Source organism: Tachyglossus aculeatus, chromosome 3, assembly GCF_015852505.1.
Source record: "Tachyglossus aculeatus isolate mTacAcu1 chromosome 3, mTacAcu1.pri, whole genome shotgun sequence".
Classification (NCBI taxonomy): Eukaryota; Metazoa; Chordata; class Mammalia; order Monotremata; family Tachyglossidae; genus Tachyglossus; species Tachyglossus aculeatus.
Window position 1 is genome coordinate 22,046,178 of NC_052068.1, and position 19,549 is coordinate 22,065,726.

Sequence of the window (19,549 nt, forward strand, 5' to 3'; positions counted from 1 at the left end):
CTAGCCTGAAAGTCAGAATTTCTGAGTTCAGTTCTTGGCACAGTCTCTGACTTGTTGAAAAAACTAGGTGCCACCTTCCTTCTTGGTCATGTCAGTCAGCCAGTCAATTGTATTTATTGAGCGCTTATTGTTTGCAGAGTACTATACTAAGTGCTGGGGAGAGTTCAATATAACAATAAACAGACACATTCTCATCCCACAAGGAGTTTACAGTCTAGAGGATGGTTACTAATTTCCAGGTTTATCTCATCTTAGCATTAATGAAGGTACATCCTGGAGGGTGGCAGAGATAGACAATTGTCAAATTAAGAGAAGGTCGGGAACCAAAATATCCCAGATACCTGAGGATTTGCAATTTGAGGGGGTGACAGGAGTGAAAGGAACATGGTTGAGACTGTTGGACTTGCAGCTAGAGAAGCTGGAAACCTTTCCTCCACCCCCAGTAACCTACAGCGTTTGCTGTATTCATCATCACCTTGCTTTCAATGTTGTTTTTGTGTTTTCGTCATTCATCTTTCCTCGTGTGCCTGTCCCCCACCCCGTCTTTACCCCTTTACACATAGATCGTGAAGGCTAATTGTGAACTTGTCTAATTTGAGTTTTGCTGAGTGACTTTGGGCAAATCACTTGACTTCTCCATGCTCCAGTTCCCTCATCCACAAAATATTCTCCTTCCTACTTAATCTGTAAGGCCCATGTAGGACCTGAGTATCTTCTGTCCACCCTAATGCTTGCCATGTACTAAGCACTTGTCTTCTCTTATGCCATCGAGTGGACGTATCTCTCCCAGGACGCCCTGCTCTCCATCTGCAATTGTTCTGGAAGTGTATCCACGGAGTTTTCTTGGTAAAAATACAGAAGTGGTCTACCATTGCCGCCTTCTGCGCAGTAAACTCAAGTCTCCGCCCTCGATTTTCTCCCATGCCACTGCTGCCCAGCATGAATGAGTTTTGACTTGCAGCAGATTGCCTTCCACTCGCTAGCCACTGCTCAAGCTAGGAATGGAATGGATAGGCCTCTGCTTGACTCTCCCTCCCATAGCCAAGACTGGTAGAGCACTGGAAACTCTCCAGGTGCGACCCTGAGAGGAGACTGACCACTTAAGCAATTTTATTATTATTGTTAGTCACCTAATTTTCTATTTGTTCCCAGCACTTAGAACAGTGATTTACATACAGAGGGAATTTAATAAATTGGATTGCTACTAGCCCCCCATTGCAGTTCTTCGGGCTTTGCCCCCAGCATGCCCCATGCTCCTTGGGCAGCCTGTGTGGAGAAGCAGCGTGGCTCAGTGAAAAGAGCCCGGGCTTTGGAGTCAGAGGTCAGGGGTTCAAATCCCCGCTCCACCAATTGTCAGCTGTGTGACTTTGGGCAAGTCACTTAACTTCATCTAGCTTTATTTCTATTTATTCTGATGACTTGACACCTGGCCACATGTTTTGTTTTGTTATCTGTCTCCCCCTTCTAGACTGTGAGCCCGCTGTTGGGTAGGGACCGTCTCTATATGTTGCCAACTTGTACTTCCCAAGCGCTTAGTACAGTGCTCTGCACAGAGTAAGTGCTCAATAAATACAATTGAATGAATGCTGGAGAACTTACTGTGGCTGCAGTTGACTGCGGACTCTGAACTGCAAATAGCCAGAAATTCTGCTCCTCCAGCCACAGGGTCTGACAGATCTGTGTTTTTGTCTTGTGTTTTGTTTCATCTCTTCTTATGTGTCTGTCACCAGTTTCCTCGTTCCCTTTTCACTTTTAAACTGTGAGGCCCCCAAGGGACAGTGTTTGCATTTAATTTCCAACTGTATATTCTTTCCCAACATTTAGTAAGGTGTTCTGCACATACTAAGCACTTAATTAATATTACTACTATTACTAGTTCTCCTGCCAGGGACAAACTTGAAGACGTGTCACTGTGCTCTTCCCTGTGTGTTCCCTCAGAATAATAATAATAATTATGGTACTTGGTAGGAGCTTACTATGTGCCAAGCACTGTTCTAAGCGCTGGGGTAGATACAAGGTAATTGTTTTGTCCCATGTGGAGCTCACAGTCTTAATCCCCATTTTACAGATGAGGTAACTGAGACACAGAGAAGTTAAGTGGCTTGCCCAAGGTCACGCAGCAGACAAGTGGCAGAGCTGGGATTAGAATCCAGGTCCTCTGAGTCCCAAGCATGTGCTTTTCCCCCTAAACCATGCTGCTTCACTATCCTCATCCTCATCCTCACTCCATCTCTCTACATTGCTCATCTGGAAGAGGATTAGTCAGGCAGCTTGAGACAGCGTCTGTTTGACCCCTGCCGCCTCTTATCATATGCACCATATCAACTTGCCTTCTGTTAAAAGCCAGGCAGGACACTTTCTTTTCCCTGAATGTCAGATTTTCCCTTCAAAGCCAATTAAAAAACAACAACTCAAGAATACAAACTCTGGTGGCTTAAGGGGCCTGGAACTGCTGTTGAAGTGAAGAGAATTTTATGCAGTTACATCATAGTTTACCAAGTGGCATCATTCCAAGCAGATCAATTACTCAGCTACAATGAATCAGGACTATTTTTAAATGGTCATGACATTTTTAATGGTATTTGTTATAATAATAATTGTAATGTTTGTCAAGCGTTTATTACATACTAAGCATTTCAGTAGATACAAAGTAATCAGGTTGGACAGAGTCTCTGTCCCACATAGGGAATCTCAGTTTCAATTCCCATTTTACAGATGAAGAAACTGAGGCACAGATAAGTTAAGTGACTTGCCCGAGGTCACACAACAGATAATAATAATAATGATAATTATGGTACTTGTTAAGTGCTTACTATGTGCCAGGCACTATATTAAGTGCTGGGGTAGATACAAGCAAATCGGGTTGGACACCTTCCCTGCCCCATATGGGGCTCACAGTATCAATCCCCATTTTACAGATGAGGCAACTGAAGCACAGGGAAGTTAAGTGACTTGCCCAAGGTCACACAACAAACAAGTGGCAGAGCCAAGATTAGAACCCAGATCCTTCTCTCAAGCCTGTGCTCTATCGACGAGGCTATGCTGCTTTTCAACTGTCACTATCAGTTTTGTCATCCTTATCATCACTATTTATTAAGCACCAACTGTGTGTGCATTGTAGTATGCAGTCACTTGAGAACACAGACTAGAAGCATTGAAAGTTTGTGGCATCCTAAAGGTCAGATAATCTGTTTATATTTCCAAAACCCAGCCAGTCTCCACCAAAGCTTCCGCCTCCAAGTTCTGCGGCCCAGAAACAATGGCCATGTTAAGCGCCTACTATGTGCCAGGCACTGCACTAAGCGCTGGGGTGGGTACAAGCAAATTGGGTTGAACACAGTCCCTGTCCAATTTGGGACTCACACTTTCAATTCCCGTTTCGCAGATGAGGTAACTGAGGTACAGAGAAGTGAAATGACTTACCCAAGGTCACGGAGCAGACCAGTGGTGGAGCTGGGATTAGAATCCATGTTCTCTACCTCCCAAGCACATGCTTTTTCCACGAGGCCATGCTGCTTCCCATAAGGAACTGGAAGGGGAATACAATGACTCTCGATAGGGGGTGGCAGAAGAACTGGGAGAAATGCTTAGGATTTGGGAGAATTTCACTAAAATTCATTCATTCCATTGTATTTATTGAGCGCTTACTGTGTGCAGAGCATAGAGTACAATTCAGCAACAGAGACAATCCCTGCCACGACGGGCTCACAATCTAGAAGGGGGGAGACAAATATCAAAACAAGTGAACAGGCATAAGTAGCATCATTATAAATAGAATGATAGATATATACACATCATTAATACAAATAAATAGAATTATAATTAAAAATATATACATATATACACAAGTGGTGTGGGATGGGGAAGAGGTAGAGCAAAGGGAGCAAGTTGGGGTGATGGGGAGGGGAGGGAGAGCAGAGGAAGGGGGGGCTTAGTGTGGGAAAGCCTCCTGGAGGAGGTGAGCTTTCAGTAGGGCTTTGAATAATAATAATAATAATGATGGCATTTATTAAGCACTTACTATGTGCAAAGCACTGTTCTAAGCACTGGGGAGGTTACAAAGTGATCCGGTTGCCCCACGTGGGGCTCACAGTCTTAATCCCCGTTTTACAGATGAGGGAACTGAGGCCCAGAGAAGTTAAATGACTTGCCCAAAGTCACACAGCTGACAATTGGCAGAGCCAGGATTTGAACCCGTGACCTCTGACTCCAAAGCCCGCACTCTTTCCACTGAGCCACGCGGCTTCTCTAAGGGAGGAAGAGAGCCAGTTTGGCGGATGTGTGGAGGGAGGGCATGCCAGGCCAGAGGTAGGACATGGGCTGGGGGTCGACGGCGAGACAGGTGAGAATGAGGCACAGTGAGGAGGTTAGTTCCAGAGGAGTGGAGTGTGCGGGTTTGACTGTCGAAAGAGAGAAGGAAATTGAGGTAAGAATCAATCAATCAATCAATCAATCAATCAATCAATCGTATTTATTGAGCGCTTACTGTGTGCAGAGCACTGTACTAAGCACTTGGGAAGTACAAGTTGGCAACATATAGAGACGGTCCCTACCCAACAGTGGGCTCACAGTCTAAAAGAAGGGGCAAGGTGATGAAGAGCTCTGAAGCCAATAATGAGGAGTTTTTGTATCATACGGAGGTTGATAGGCAACCACCGAAAATTTTTGAGCTGGGGGGTGACATGCCCTGAATGCTTCTATAAAAAGATAATCCGGGCAGCAGAGCGAAGTATAGACTGAGGTGGGGAGAGGCAGGAGATTGGGAGGTCAGAAAGGATGCAGTAATCATCAGAGTAGAAAAGCAGCGTGGCTCAGCGGAAAGAGCCCGGGCTTGGGAGTCCCAGGTCGTGGGTTCTAATCCTGACTCCGCCATTTGTCAGCCGTGTGATCTTGGACAAGTCACTTCACTTCTCTGGGCCTCAGTGACCTCATCTGTAAAATGGGGATGAAGACTGTGAGCCCCACATGGGACAACCTGATAACCTTGTATCTCCCCCAGCACTTAGAACGGTGCTTGGTGTACAGTAAGCACTTCACAAATAATAATAATAATAATGTTGGTATTTGTTAAGCGCTTACTATGTGCCAAGCACTGTTCTAAGCGCTGGGGTAGATACAAGATCATCAGGTTGTCCCGCATGGGGCTCACAGTCTTCATCCCCATTTTACAGATGAGGTCACTGAAGAACAGAGACATTAAGTAACTTGCCCAAGGTCACACAGCTGACAAGTGGCGGAGCTGGGATTAGAACCCATGACCTCTGACTCCCAAGCCCGGGCTCTTTCCACTGAGCCTGAGAAATACCAACATTATTATTACTAATCCAGTCGGTATAGGGTGAGTGATTGTACTAACGTGGTGGTGGTTTAGATGGAGAGGAAAGGGCGGATCTTGGCGATGTTGCGAAGGTGAAACCGGCAGGTTTTTGTGACAGATTGGATGTGTGGGGTGAATGAGAGAGCTGAGTCAAGAATGACACCAAGGTTGCGGGCTTGTGAGATGGGAAGGTTGGTAGTGCCATCCACAATGATGGGAAAGTCAGGGAGAGGGCAGGGTTTTGGAAGGAAGATGAGAAGCAGCATGGCGCAGTGGAAAGAGCATGGACTTTGGAGTCAGAGGTCATAGGTTCAAATCCTGGCTCCACCACTTGTCAGCTTTGTGACTTTGGGCAAGTCACTGCTCTGTGCCTCAGTTACCTCATCTGTAAAATGGGGATTAAGACTGTGAGCCCCAGGTGGGACAACCTGATTCCCTTGTAAGCTCCCCAGTGCTTAGAACAGTGCTTAGCACATAGTAAGTGCTTAATAAATTCTACTATTATCATTCTTAGTAGTAGTAAGCACTTAACAAATACCAACATTGTTATTATTATTATTATAAGGAGCTCAGTCTCAGACATGTTGAGTTTTAGGTGGTGGGAGGACATCCGCCCTCTCCTCTCCATCCCAACCGCTACCCTGCTCATTCAAGCTCTCATCCTATCCCGTCTGGACTACTGCATCAGCCTTCTCTCTGATCTCCCATCCTCGTGTCTCTCTCCACTTCAATCCATACTTCATGCTGCTGCCCGGATTATCTTTGTCCAGAAATGCTCTGGGCATATCACTCCCCTCCTCAAAAATCTCCAGTGGCTACCAATCAATCTGCGCATCGGGCAGAAACTCCTCACCCTGGGCTTCAAGGCTGTCCATCACCTCGCCCCCTCCTACCTCACCTCCCTTCTCTCCTTCTACAGCCCAGTCCGCACCCTCCGCTCCTCCACCGCTGATCTCCTCACCGTACCTCCCTCTCGCCTGTCCCGCCATCGACCCCCGGCCCATGTCATCCCCCGGGCCTGGAATGCCCTCCCTCTGCCCATCCGCCAAGCTAGCTCTCTTCCTCCCTTCAAGGCCCTGCTGAGAGCTCACCTCCTCCAGGAGGCCTTCCCAGACTGAGCCCCTTCCTTCCTCTCCCCCTCATCCCTCTCTCCATCCCCCCATCTTACCTCCTTCCCTTCCCCACAGCACCTGTATATATGTTTGTACATATTTATTACTCTATTCATTTATTTATTTATTTAATTTGTACATATCTATTCTATTTATTTTATTTTGTTAGTATGTTTGGTTTTGTTCTCTGTCTCCCCCTTTTAGACTGTGAGCCCAATGTTGGGTAGGGACTGTCTCTATATGTTGCCAATTTGTACTTCCCAAGCGCTTAGTACAGTGCTCTGCACATAGTAAGTGCTCAATAAATACGATTGATAATGATGATGATGATGATCCAGGTGGAGATGTCCTGAAGGCAGGAGGAGATGCAAACCTGGAGGGAGGGAGAGAGAACAGTGGAGGAGTTGTAGATTTGGGTGTCATCAGCGTAGAGATCATAGTTGAATCCGTGGGAACGAATGAGTTCACCAAGGGCGTGAGTATAGATGGAGAACAGAAGGGGATCAAGAACTGACCCTTGAGGAGCCCCTACAGTTAGGGGATGGGAGGGGGGGGAGGAGCCCACGAAGGAGACTGAGAATGAACTGCCAGAGAGATAAGAGGAGAACCAGGAGAGGATGGAGTCAGTGAAGTCAAGGTTGGGTAATGTTTTGAGGAGAAGGGAATGGTCGACTGTGTCAAAGGCAGCTGAGAGATCAAGGAGGAATAGGATAGTGTAGGAGCCGTTGGTTAGAGAAGCAGAATGGTGTGGTGAATAGAGCACAAGCCTGAGAGCCAGGAGGTCATGAGTTCTAATCCCAAATCTGCCACTTATCTGCTGTGTGACCCTGGGCAAATTATTTCACTTCTCTGTGCCTCAGTTCCCCCATCTGTAAAATCAATCAATCAATCAATCGTATTTATTGAGCGCTTACTATGTGCAGAGCACTGTACTAAGCGCTTGGGAAGTACAAATTGGCATCACATAGAGACAGTCCCTACCCAACAGTGGGCTCACAGTCTAAAAGGGGGAGACAGAGAACTGAACCAAACATACCAACAAAATAAAATAAGTAGGATAGAAATGTACAAGTAAAATAAATAAAAAAAATAAATAAATAGAGTAATAAATATGTACAACCATATATACATATATACAGGTGCTGTGGGGAAGGGAAGGAGGTAAGACGGGGGGATGGAGAGGGGGACGAGGGGGAGAGGAAAGAAGGGGCTCAGTCTGGGAAGGCCTCCTGGAGGAGGTGAGCTCTCAGCAGGGCCTTGAGGTGAGCTCTCAGCAGTAAAATGAGGACTGAGACTGTGAGCCCCACATAAGACAGGGACTGTGCTCAACCTAATTTGATTGTATCCACCCCAGCGCTTAGTACATTGCCTAGCACATAGAAAGCGCTTAATAAATACCACAATTATTATTTGGCAGCAGCTGTGGAGGGAGAGGAGAAGGGGGAAGGATGAGGGGAGTGGGGAATGTTTGAGTGGGAATGTGTTGGTGGGGGGGCTGGGAGAGAGGAGGGGGATGAAGGGGGGCGTGGAGACTAGAGGACGGCGATGGGGCGAGGGGACGGGGTCGGAAGGGTTTTTTGGATGGGAGGGATTTGGCAGGGGCACAGATAGAGAGGGATTCCAGGAAAGGGGATGGGAGGAGGAGTGGAGGTGGAGCAAAGGGAGGGGAGGAGCTGGGTGAGAAAAGGGAAGGGGAAGGTAAGGACTGGGATGGGCAGACAGGAGCAGGGGAATTGAAAGGTCATGATGAGGTCCCCCCTTCTAGACTGTGAGCCCATTGTCGGGTAAGGACCGTCTCTGTATGTTGCCAACTTGTACTTCCCAAGCGCTTAGTACAGTGCTCTGCACACAGTAAGCGCTCAATAAATACAATTGAATGAATGAACGAATGAAAGGTCAGTGAGGTAAACGACATCACTTAAAGTAGTTACCAATTAAAATACGGTAGCAATAACAACATAATCGGGTGACGCCCAGAGTAGAAGGGTGAACTGTCCACAGGTCATTCAGTTCATAAAGGCTAATGGTTAGGAGAATCCAGGGGCTCTTAGCTGAACTGTCTCTGAGGCGGTGGAGGAATCAATCAATCAATTAATCAATCGTATTTATTGAGCGCTTACTGTGTGCAGAGCACTGTACTAAGCGCTTGGGAAGTACAAGTTGGCAACATATAGAGACAGTCCCTACCCAACAGGGGGCTCACAGTCTAAAAGGGGGAGACAGAGAACAAAACCAAACATACTAACAAAATAAAATAAATAGAATAGATATGTACAGGTAAAATAAATAAGTAAATAAATAAATACATAAATAAATAAATAAATAGAGTAATAAATATGTACAAACATATATACATATATACAGGTGCTGTGGGGAAGGGAAGGAGGTATTGGGGGATTGGAGAGGGGGACGAGGAAGGAGTCCTGTGGATGGCAGTTCTGGAGATGGATGAAACTGCCATAGGGGACATGGGAGAGAAAATGCTTGGGAGTAAATATAACCAAATAACGTGGGTTGTTCTGAGTAGGTGAGAATGCAGGTAGTTGCTAAAAGAACACAGTGAGAACAAGACCATTGTTACCCGGGGAGGGTGGAGGGAGAGCCATCCACACCCAATCTGAACACAGGGAAGGAGGAAGGGTGGAGAAGATGGCCACATAGTGTGGGCCACAGTTCTGGTTGGCGACCTGGTCCGGCTAGAGGCCGCTTCGAGGGACGATTCTAGTGATCACGGGAGGCAAAACAAGTATTTAATCTCCATTCTACAGCTGAGAAAAAAGAACAGAGAAACTGTGGCATGTTCCAGGTCTCAGAGCGGGCAAGGGGCAAAGCTGGGATTGGAACCCAGATCTCCTGAATCCCAGTCCCATGTCCTTCACACTAGGCTGCACTGCTCTTAGTGTGTACAGACATGCACTAAGTGCTCAGGAGAGTACAAGACAACAGAGTTGGTAGATACGTTCGCTGCCCGAAAGGAACATTCATCATATATGTGCGTGCACATCTTTGTACTTGGTGGTTTCCCCTTACTTACCAATGACTAGTATTTACTGAGTGCTTACAGAGCTTTAGTGGTATTTACAGAGCACTGTGTACTAAGTCTCTGTAAAATGAGGATTGAGACTCTGAGCCCTATGTGGGATAGGGACTGTGCCTAACCCAATTATCTTGTATTTTGCCCAGTGCTTAGTATAGTGCCTGGCCTGGAATGCCCTCCCTCCGTACATCCACCAAGCTAGCTGTCTTCTTCCCTCAAAGCCCTACTGAGAGCTCACCTCCTTCAGGAGGCCTTCCCAGACTGAGCTCCCTCCTTCCTCTCAATCAATCAATCAATCAATCATATTTATTGAGCACTTACTGTGTGCAGAGCACTGTACTAAGCGCTTGGGAAGTGCAAGTTGGCAACATATAGAGACAGTCCCTACCCAACAGTGGGCTCATCTCCCCCTCCCCACCCCTCCGCCTTACCTCCTTCCCCTCCCCACAACACCTGTTTACATATATATATATATATATATATATATATATGTTTGTACATATTTATTACTCTATTTATTTATTTTATTTGTAAATATTTATTCTATTTATTTTGTTAATATGTTTTGCCTTGTTGTCTGTCTCCCCCTTCTAGACTGTGAGCCTGCTGTTGGATAGGGACCGTCTCTCTATGTTGCCAACTTGTACTTCCCAAGCACTTAGTACAGTGCTCTTCACACAGTAAGAGCTCAATAAATACGATTTAATGAATGAATGAATGAGGGGTCCCCAGCCCGGGGGTGCTGGATGGTTAGCAAGGACCTCAGCTCTTGAGGGTCCTCTGGGAGATCAATCAATCAATCAATCAATCATATTTATTGAGCGCTTACTGTGTGCAGAGCACTGTACTAAGAGCTTGGGAAGTACAAGTTGGCAACATATAGAGACAGTCCCTACCCACCAGTGGGCTTGCCGTCTAAAAGAGCTCACAGTCTACTTACTTCTGGTGGGCCGTGGGCCCTGAAGGAGCGGGGATCCTCGTTGTCCTTGGGCGGGGAATACAGACATGTTTGGCATCTTTGCTTTACGCAGAGTGATTGTGTTCTGCATAATAATAATAATAATAGTGTTGGTATTTGTTAAGCGCTTACACTGTTCTACTCGCTGGGGAGGATACAAGGTGATCAGGTTGTCCCACGTGGGGCTCACAGTCTTAATCCCCATTTTACAGATGAGGGAACTGAGGCCCAGGGAAGTTAAGTGACTTGCCCATAGTCACACAGCTGACAAGCGGCGAAGCTGGAATTAGACCCATGACTTCTGACTCCTAAGCCCGTGCTCTTTTCACTGAGCCACGCTGCATGTGAAGTACACAGGGGCTGGCCTTTCTGAGTGCTGTCACTGGCTGTCTTCAATCAATCAGTGGTATTTACTGAGCACTCACTGTGTACACAACACTGTACTAAGCACTTGGAAGAGTATGATAGACATGTTCCCTGCCCACAAGGAATTTGCAGTCATTTTAGGGGCAAGCACTTTCAGGCTGCTGCCTCTCTCCCCCAACCATCATCCCCAGGAAAAAGAAGAACATCAGTAAACTGGCTGGGAGTGTTCCATATTTTAGCATTTAAGGGCTCAGTGCCACATTAGAAGCAGTCTAACCTAATGGATAGAGCACGGGCCTGGGATTTGGAAGGACATGGGTTCTAATCCTGTTCTGCCACTTGTCTACTGTAGGGAAGAAGCGTGGCTTACTAGAAAAAGCACGGGCTTGGGAGTCAGAGGCCGTGGGTTCTAATCCTGGATCCGCCACTTCTCAGCTGTGTGACTTTGGACAAGTCACTTAACTTCTCTGTGCCTCAGTTCCCTCATCTGTAAAATGGGGATTAAGACTGTGAGCCCCACCCGGGACAAACTGATAACCTTTTATCTCCCTTGTAAGAACAGAGCTTAGAAAAGTGCTTGGCACATAGTAAGTGCTTAACAGATACCATCATAATTATTATTATTACTGTGTGACATTGGGCAAGACTTTTCACTTCTCTGTGCCTCGGTTACCTCATCTGTAAAATGGAGATGAAGACTGTGAACCCTGTGTGGGTCAGGGACTGTGCCAACCCAAGTACCTCAATTCTACCCCAGAGCTTAGTACAGTTCCTGGCACATAGTAATTGCTTAACAAATACCACAATTATTATTATTATTAATTCCATTCCCCCACTCCCCAGAATGAATGAATTCCGGCTGGGGTGGAAGGCTAGGGAAGAGAAAGAATAAGCATTTGCTTTGCTTGCAATACACAAGCGCACCTTAAATATTTTCCAAGAAATGAAGGACAAAACATACCAGTCATCTTTTATTTACTAAGGTCATTTGGTCTCATTATCTCGGACAATTAAGACTCTATTATATTTTGAAAGCACAAGCACATTTGGGGTGGCTTTAGAAATGTGAAATACTGCAGAAATCATTACTGAGAAAGATGAGAAACTCACAAAGTCACCATTTTGAATTTAGCTGTTTTATCGATGAACCGGGAGAGACAATGTGGCTCCACAGGCTGGAAAGCAGGCGGGGACTCAAGAGCCCTTGTTCTGTTTTTCGTTCTGCTGGATTAACCCAGTCTCCCTGGCCCTCAATCACCAATTAATCATATGTATTAAGTGCTAACTTTGTGCAGAACGTTGTACTAAGTGCTTGGGAGAGTACAGTATAACAATGTCCTGCCCAACAGGAGTTTCTAGTCTAGAGGGGGAGAGAGGCGTTAATGAATTACGGATGTGAACTTCTAGATTGTGAGCCCACTGTTGGGTAGGGACCGTCTCTATATGTTGCCAACTTGTACTTCCCAAGTGCTTAGTACAGTGCTCTGCACACAGTAAGCGCTCAATAAATACAATTGATTGATTGATTGAGTGCTCTGAGGCTGAGGGTAGGGTGAATAAAAGGTACAAATCCATGTGCGTCTTCATAATAATAATAATAATAATAATAATAATAGCATTTATTAAGCACTTACTATGTGCAAAGCACTGTTCTAAGTGCTGGGGAGGTTACAAGGTGATCCCCCCCTTCTTACCTCCTTCCCTTCCCCACAGCACCTGTATATATGTATATATGTTTGTACAGATTTATTACTCTATTTATTTATTTTACTTGTACCTATCTATTCTATTTATTTTATTTTGTTAGTATGTTTGGTTTTGTTCTCTGTCTCCCCCTTTTAGACTGTGAGCCCACTGCTGGGTAGGGACTGTCTCTGTATGTTGCCAATTTGTACTTCCCAAGCGCTTAGTACAGTGCTCTGCACATAGTAAGAGCTCAATAAATGCGATTGATGATGATGATGATGATGATGTGCAAATCCATGTGAAGAAGTAGTGTGGCTCAATGGAAAGAGCCCGGGCTTTGGAGTCAGAGGTCACGGGTTCAAATCTCGGCTCTGCCACATGTCTGCTGTGTGACCTTGGGTAAGTCACTTAACTTCTCTGAGCCTCAGTTACCTCATCTGTAAAATGGGGATGATGACTGTGAGCCCCACGTGGGACAACCTGATCACCTTGTATCCCCCCTAGCGCTTAGAACAGTGCTTTGCACATAGTAAGTGCTTAACAAATGCCATCATTAATTAATTAATGTTCAAGGGCGATGCAGAAGGGAGAGGAAATAGAGGAAATGAGGACTTGGGAAAGGCCTCTTGGAGGAGATGTGATTGTTATAAAGCTTCGAAGTTGGAGAGACGATGTGAAACAAGAAATGGAGAATGAGTCAGTAAAACGTTGTAACAACAGGAAAAACCTCAGCATCCTAAAATCTCAGCTTCCACCAAAATTGAGAAGCAGCATGGCCTAGTGGATAGAGCAAAGGCCTGGGCGTCAGAAGGATCTGAGTTCTAATTCCTGCTCCGCCACTTGTCTGCTGTGTGACTTTGAGCACAGGCTAGAAGAGAAGCAGAGTGGCCTAGCGGAAAGAGCATTGTCTCGGGAGAAAAATGACCTAGGTTCTAACTCTGGCTCCAAAACTGATTTGCTGTGTGATCTTTGGCAAATCACCTAACTTCTCTTTGTCTCAGTTTCTCAACTGTAAAATGGGGATTCAGGCCTACTTTCCTACTTAAGACTGTGAGCCCCGCGTGGGACAGAGACTGTGTCTGACTTAATTATCTTGTATCTTGAGATGTAGCATGGCATAGTGGAAAGAGCATGGGCCTGGAGTGCTTGGCACATAGTAAACACTTAGCAAATACCATTATTATTATTATTATTAATACTGGCTCCTCCACCTGTCTGCTATGTGAGCTTAGGAAAGTCACTTCACTTCTCTGGTCCTCAGTTCCCTCATCTGTAAAATGGGGATTAAGAGCGTGAGCCCCATGTGGGACAGGGACTGTGTCTGACCTAATTATCTTGTATCTTGAGATGCAGCCTGGTGTAGCGGTTAGAGCAGGGGCCAGTGAGTGAGAAGGTCTTGAGTTCTAATACTGGCTAAACCACTTGTCTGCTATGTGACCTTGGGCAAGTCACTTCACTTATCTGGGCCTCAGTTACCTCATCTGTAAAAGGGGGATTAAAAATATGAGCCCCATCCCCCCCCATCTTACCTCCTTCCCTTCCCCACAGCACCTGTTTATATGTATATATGTTTGTACATATTTGTTACTCTATTTATTTATTTATTTATTTATTTTACTTGTACATATCTATTCTATTTATTTTATTTTGTTAGTATGTTTGGTTTTGTTCTCTGTCTCCCCCTTTTAGACTGTGAGCCCACTGTTGGGTAGGGAATGTCTCTATATGTTGCCAACTTGTACTTCCCAAGCGCTTAGTACCCTGTATCTACCCCAGCACTTAGAACAGTGCTTCGCACATAGTAAGCACTTAACAAATTCCACCATTATTATTATATCTGCTGTGTGTTCTTGGGCAAGTCACTTTGATTTCTCTGGTCCTCAGTTCCCTCATCTGTAAAATGGGGATTAAGAGCATGAGCCCCATGTGGGACAGGGACTGTATCCCACCTGATCATCTTGTATCTACCCCAGCACTTAGAACAGTGCTTGGCATATAGTAAGTGCTTAACAAATACCACAATTATTACTCTGTCTGCTGTGTGTCCTTGGGCAAGTCACTTTGACTTCTCCGGGCCTCAGTTCCCTCATCTGTAAAATGGGGACTAAGAGCGTGAGGGGCTGTGTCCCATTTGATTAACTCGTATCCACCCCAGCACTTAGAACAGTGCTTGTCACATAGTAAGCGCTCAACAAATACCACAATTATTACTCTGTCTGCTGTGTGTCCTTGGGCAAGTCACTCTGACTTCTCTGGGCCTCAGTTCCCTCATCCGTAAAATGGCAGTTAAGAGCATGAGCCCCATGTGGGACAGGGACTGTGTCCCATCTGATTAACTCGTATCTACCCCAGCACTTAGAACAGTGCTCGGCACATGGTAAGCACTTAACAAATACCACAATTCATTCATTCATTCAATCGTATTTATTGAATGCTTACCATGTGCAGAGCACTGTACTAAGCACTTGGGAAGTACAAGTTGGCAACATAGGGAGACGGTCCCTACCCAACAGCAGGCTCACAATTATTATTCTGTCTGCTGTGTGTCCTTGGGCAAGTCACTTTGACTTCTCTGGGCCTCAGTTCCCTCATCTGCAAAATGGGGACTAAGAGCGTGAGCCCCATGTGGGACAGGGACTGTGTCCCATCTGATTAACTCGTATCTACCCCAGCACTTAGAACAGTGCTTGGCACATAGTAAGCGCTCAACAAATACCACAATTATTACTCTGTCTGCTATGTGTCCTTGGGCAAGTCACTTTGACTTCTCTGGGCCTCAGTTCCCTCATCCGTAAAATGGGGACTAAAAGCGTGAGCCCCATGTTGGACAGGGACTGTGTCCCATCTTTTTAACTTGTATCCACCCCAGCACTTAGAACAGTGCTTGGCACATAGTAAGCGCTCAACAAATACCACAATTATTACTCTGCTGTGTGTCCTTGCACAAATCACTTTGACTTCTCTGGACCTCAGTTCCCTCATCTGGAAAATGGGGACTAAGAGCGTGAGGGACTGTGTCCCATCTGATTAACTTGTACGCACCCCAGCACTTAGAACAGTGCTTGTCACATAGTAAGCGCTCAACAAATACCACAATTATTACTCTGTATGCTGTGTGTCCTTGGACAAATCTCTTGGACTTCTCTGGGCCTCAGTTCCCTCATCTGGAAAATGGGGACTAAGAGCGTGAGGGACTGCGTCCCATCCGATTAACTCGTACGCACCCCAGTACTTAGAACAGTGCTTGTCACCTAGTAAGGGCTCAACAAATACCACAATTATTACTCTGCCTGCTGTGTGTCCTTGGGCAAGTCACTTTGACTTCTCTGGGCCTCAGTAAAATGGGGACTAAGGGCGTGAGGGGCTGCGTCCCATCTGATTAATTCGTATCCACCCCAGCACTTAGAACAGTGCTTGGCACCTAGTAAGGGCTCAACAAATACCACAATTATTACTCTGCCTGCTATGTGTCCTTGGGCAAGACACTTTGACTTCTCTGGGCCTCAGTTCCCTCATCTGCAAAATGGGACTAAGAGCGTGAGGGACTGCGTTCCATCTGATTAACTGGTACGCACCCCAGCACTTAGAACAGTGCTTGTCACCTAGTAAGCGCTCAACAAATACCACAATCATTACTCTGTCTGCTGTGTGTCCTTGGGCAAGGCACTTTGACTTCTCTGGGCCTCAGTAACTAAGGACGTGAGGGACTGTGTCCCATCTGATTAACTCGTATGTACCCCAGCACTTAGAACAGTGCTTGTCACCTAGTAAGGGCTCAACAAATACTACAATTATTACTCTGCCTGCTGTGTGTCCTTGGGCAAGTCACTTTGACCTCTCTGGGCCTCCGTGAAATGGGGACTAAGGGCGTGAGGGACTGTTTCTCATCTGATTAACTCATATGTACCCCAGCACTTAGAACAGTGCTTGTCACCTAGTAAGCGCTCAACAAATACCACAATCATTACTCTGTCTGCTGTGTGTCCTTGGGCAAGTCACTTTGACCTCTCTGGGCCTCAGTGAAATGGGGCGTGAGGGACTGTTTCTCATCTGATTAACTCGTACGTACCCCAGCACTTAGAACAGTGCTTGTCACCTAGTAAGCGCTCAAGAAATACCACAGTCATTACTCTGTCTGCTGTGTGTCCTTGGGCAAGTCACTCTGACCTCTCTGGGCCTCAGGGAAATGGGGACTAAGGGCTCAGCGAGGGACTGTTTCTCATCTGATTAACTCGTCCGTACCCCAGTACTTAGAACAGTGCTTGGCACCTAGTAAGGGCTTAACAAGGCCCTTAATTCTTCTTTATTCTGATGACCCTCAACCGGGGCCGGGCCTTTTCGGCCTTTGGCCCTCCCTTTTTGCTTCTCCTCAGGAACTACGCTTCCCAGCAGCCCCCGCGGGGCGGAGTTTGGCCATGCTTGGCGTGAGCGGAAGAGCCCCACAATGGAGGAGGTGGCCTGAAGCTGAGGAACCTGGTGACCTTCCCTTACTGCTCGGTAATGCCTTCTTCCCCCGCCCTGACTTTTCCCAACTGGTTGGACTCCCCCTCCGGTCCCGTAAAGGACGCCTATCCTGCCTCCTCGGGCTTGAGAGGTGGGGGAATGGCCCCCTCCATGGCTCATCTACTTGGGGAGGCCCCCGCCCTTCCCCTCTCCCCACAGCCTCCCCTTCAGTCAATCAATCAATCAATCAATTAATCGTATTTATCATCATCATCATCAACCGTATTTATTGAGCGCTTACTGTGTGCAGAGCACTGTACTAAGCGCTTGGGAACTACAAGCTGGCAACATATAGAGACAGTCCCTACCCAACAGCGGGCTCACAGTCTAGAAGGGGGAGACGGAGAACAGAACCAAACATATAGTTATTATTCATTCAGTCGTATTTCTTATAATAACGGCATTTATTAAGCGCTCAGTACGTGCCAAGCACTGTTCTAAGCGCCGTGGGGGGGGTCACAAGAAGCAGCGTGGCTCAGTGGAAAGAGCCCGGGCTTTGGAGTCAGAAGTCATTCATTCATTCAGGCGTATTTATTGAGCGCTTGCCGTGTATTCAGCGCTTGGGAAGGCCTGTATATATGTTTGTACATATTTATTACTCTATTTATTTTACTTGTACATGTCTATTCTATTTATTTTATTTTGTTAGTATGTTTGGTTTTGTTCTCTGTCTCCCCCTTTTAGACTGTGAGCCCACTGTTGGGTAGGGATTGTCTCTATATGTTGCCAACTTGTACTTCCCAAGCGTTTAGTACAGTGCTCTGCACACAGTAAGCGTTCAATAAATACGATTGATGATGATGACTGTCTCTATATGTTGCCAACTTGTACTTCCCAAGCGCTTAGTACAGTGCTCTGCACACAGTAAGCGTTCAATAAATACGATTGATGATGATTGTCTCTATATGTTGCCAACTTGTACTTCCCAAGCGCTTAGTACAGTGCTCTGCACACAGTAAGCGCTCAATAAATACGATTGATTGATTGCTTGATTGGGAAGTACAGGTTGGCAACATAGAGAGACGGTCCCTACCCAACAGTGGGCTCACAGTCTAGAAAAGTCATGGGTTCAAATCCCGGCTCCACCACTTGTTAGGTGGGTGACTTTGGGCAAGTCACTTCACTTCTCCTAGAGTGTGAGCCCACTGTTGGGTAGGGACCGACTCTTCATGTTGCCAAGTTGTACTTCCCAAGCGCTTAGTACAGTGCTCTGCACACAGTAAGCGCTCAATAAATACGATTGATTGATTCTCTGGGCCTCAGTTACCTCATCTGTAAAACGGGGATGAAGACTGTGAGCCCCCTGGGTGACAACCTGATCACCTTGTAACCTCCCCAGTGCTTAGAACAGTGCTTTGCACATAGTAAGCACTTAATAAATGCCATTATTATTTTTATTCTCTGGGCCTCAGTTACCTCATCTGTAAAATGGGGATGAAGACTGTGAGCCCCTTGGGGGACCACCTGATCACCTTGTAACCTCGCTAGCGCTTAAAACAGTGCTTTGCACATAGTAAGCGCTTAATAAATGCTATCATTATCGTTATTATTATTACAAGGTGATCAAGTTGTCCCACAAAGGGCTCACAAGTCTTCATCTCCATTTTACAGATGAGGTCACTGAGGCCCAGAGATGTGAAGTGACTTGCCCAAAGTCACACAGCTGACAATTGGCAGAGCCGGGATTGGAAATAGAGTATTTATTACTCTATTTATTTATTTATTTTATTTGTACATATTTATTCTATTTATTTTATTTTGTTAATATGTTTTGTTTTGTTGTCTGTCTCCCCCTTCTATTCAGTCGTATTTATTGAGCGCTTACTGTATGCAGAGCACTGTACTAAGCGCTTGGGAAGTACAAGTTGGCAACATATAGAGACGGTCCCTACACAACAGCGGGCTCAGTCTAGAAGGGGGAGACAGAGAACAAAAATTAACAAAATAAAATAAATCGAATAAATATGTACAAATAAAATAAATTGAGTAATAAATACATACAAACCTATATGTATATATACAGGTGCTGTGGGGAGGGGAAGGAGGTAAGGCCGGGGGGATGGAAAGGGGGAGGAGGGGACTTGCCCAAAGTCACACAGCCGACAATTTGCAGAGCCGGGATTTGAAATAGAGTATTTATTACTCTATTTTATTTGTACATCTTTATTCTATTTATTTTATTTTTTGAATATGTTTTGTTTTGTTGTCTGTCTCCCCCTTCTATCCATTCATTCATTCATTCAATCGTATTTATTGAGCGCTTACTGTGTGCAGAGCACTGTACTAAGCACTTGGGAAGTACAAGTTGGCAGCATATAGAGACGTTCCCTACCCAACATTGGGCTCACAGTCTTGAAGGGGGAGATAGAGAACAAAACAAAACATATTAAAAAAATAAAATAAGTAGAATAAATATATACAAATAAAATAAATGAATAAATAGAGTAATAAATACATACATACATATATACAGGTGCTGTGGGGAAGGAGACTGTGAGCCCGCTGTTGGGTAGGGACCGTCTCTATATGTTGCCAACTTGTACTTCCCAAGCGCTTAGTACAGTGCTGTG

General features: G+C 45.7%; 1 non-coding gene across 1 annotated transcript; it reads right to left on the minus strand.

Moving 5' to 3' along the window:
* Positions 1–953: 953 nt before the first annotated feature.
* Positions 954–1,091, minus strand: LOC119925974. Its single transcript, XR_005449894.1, has one exon. It is a non-coding gene; the product is annotated as a small nucleolar RNA SNORA7 (small nucleolar RNA).
* Between the last annotated feature and the right edge of the window lie 18,458 nt (positions 1,092–19,549).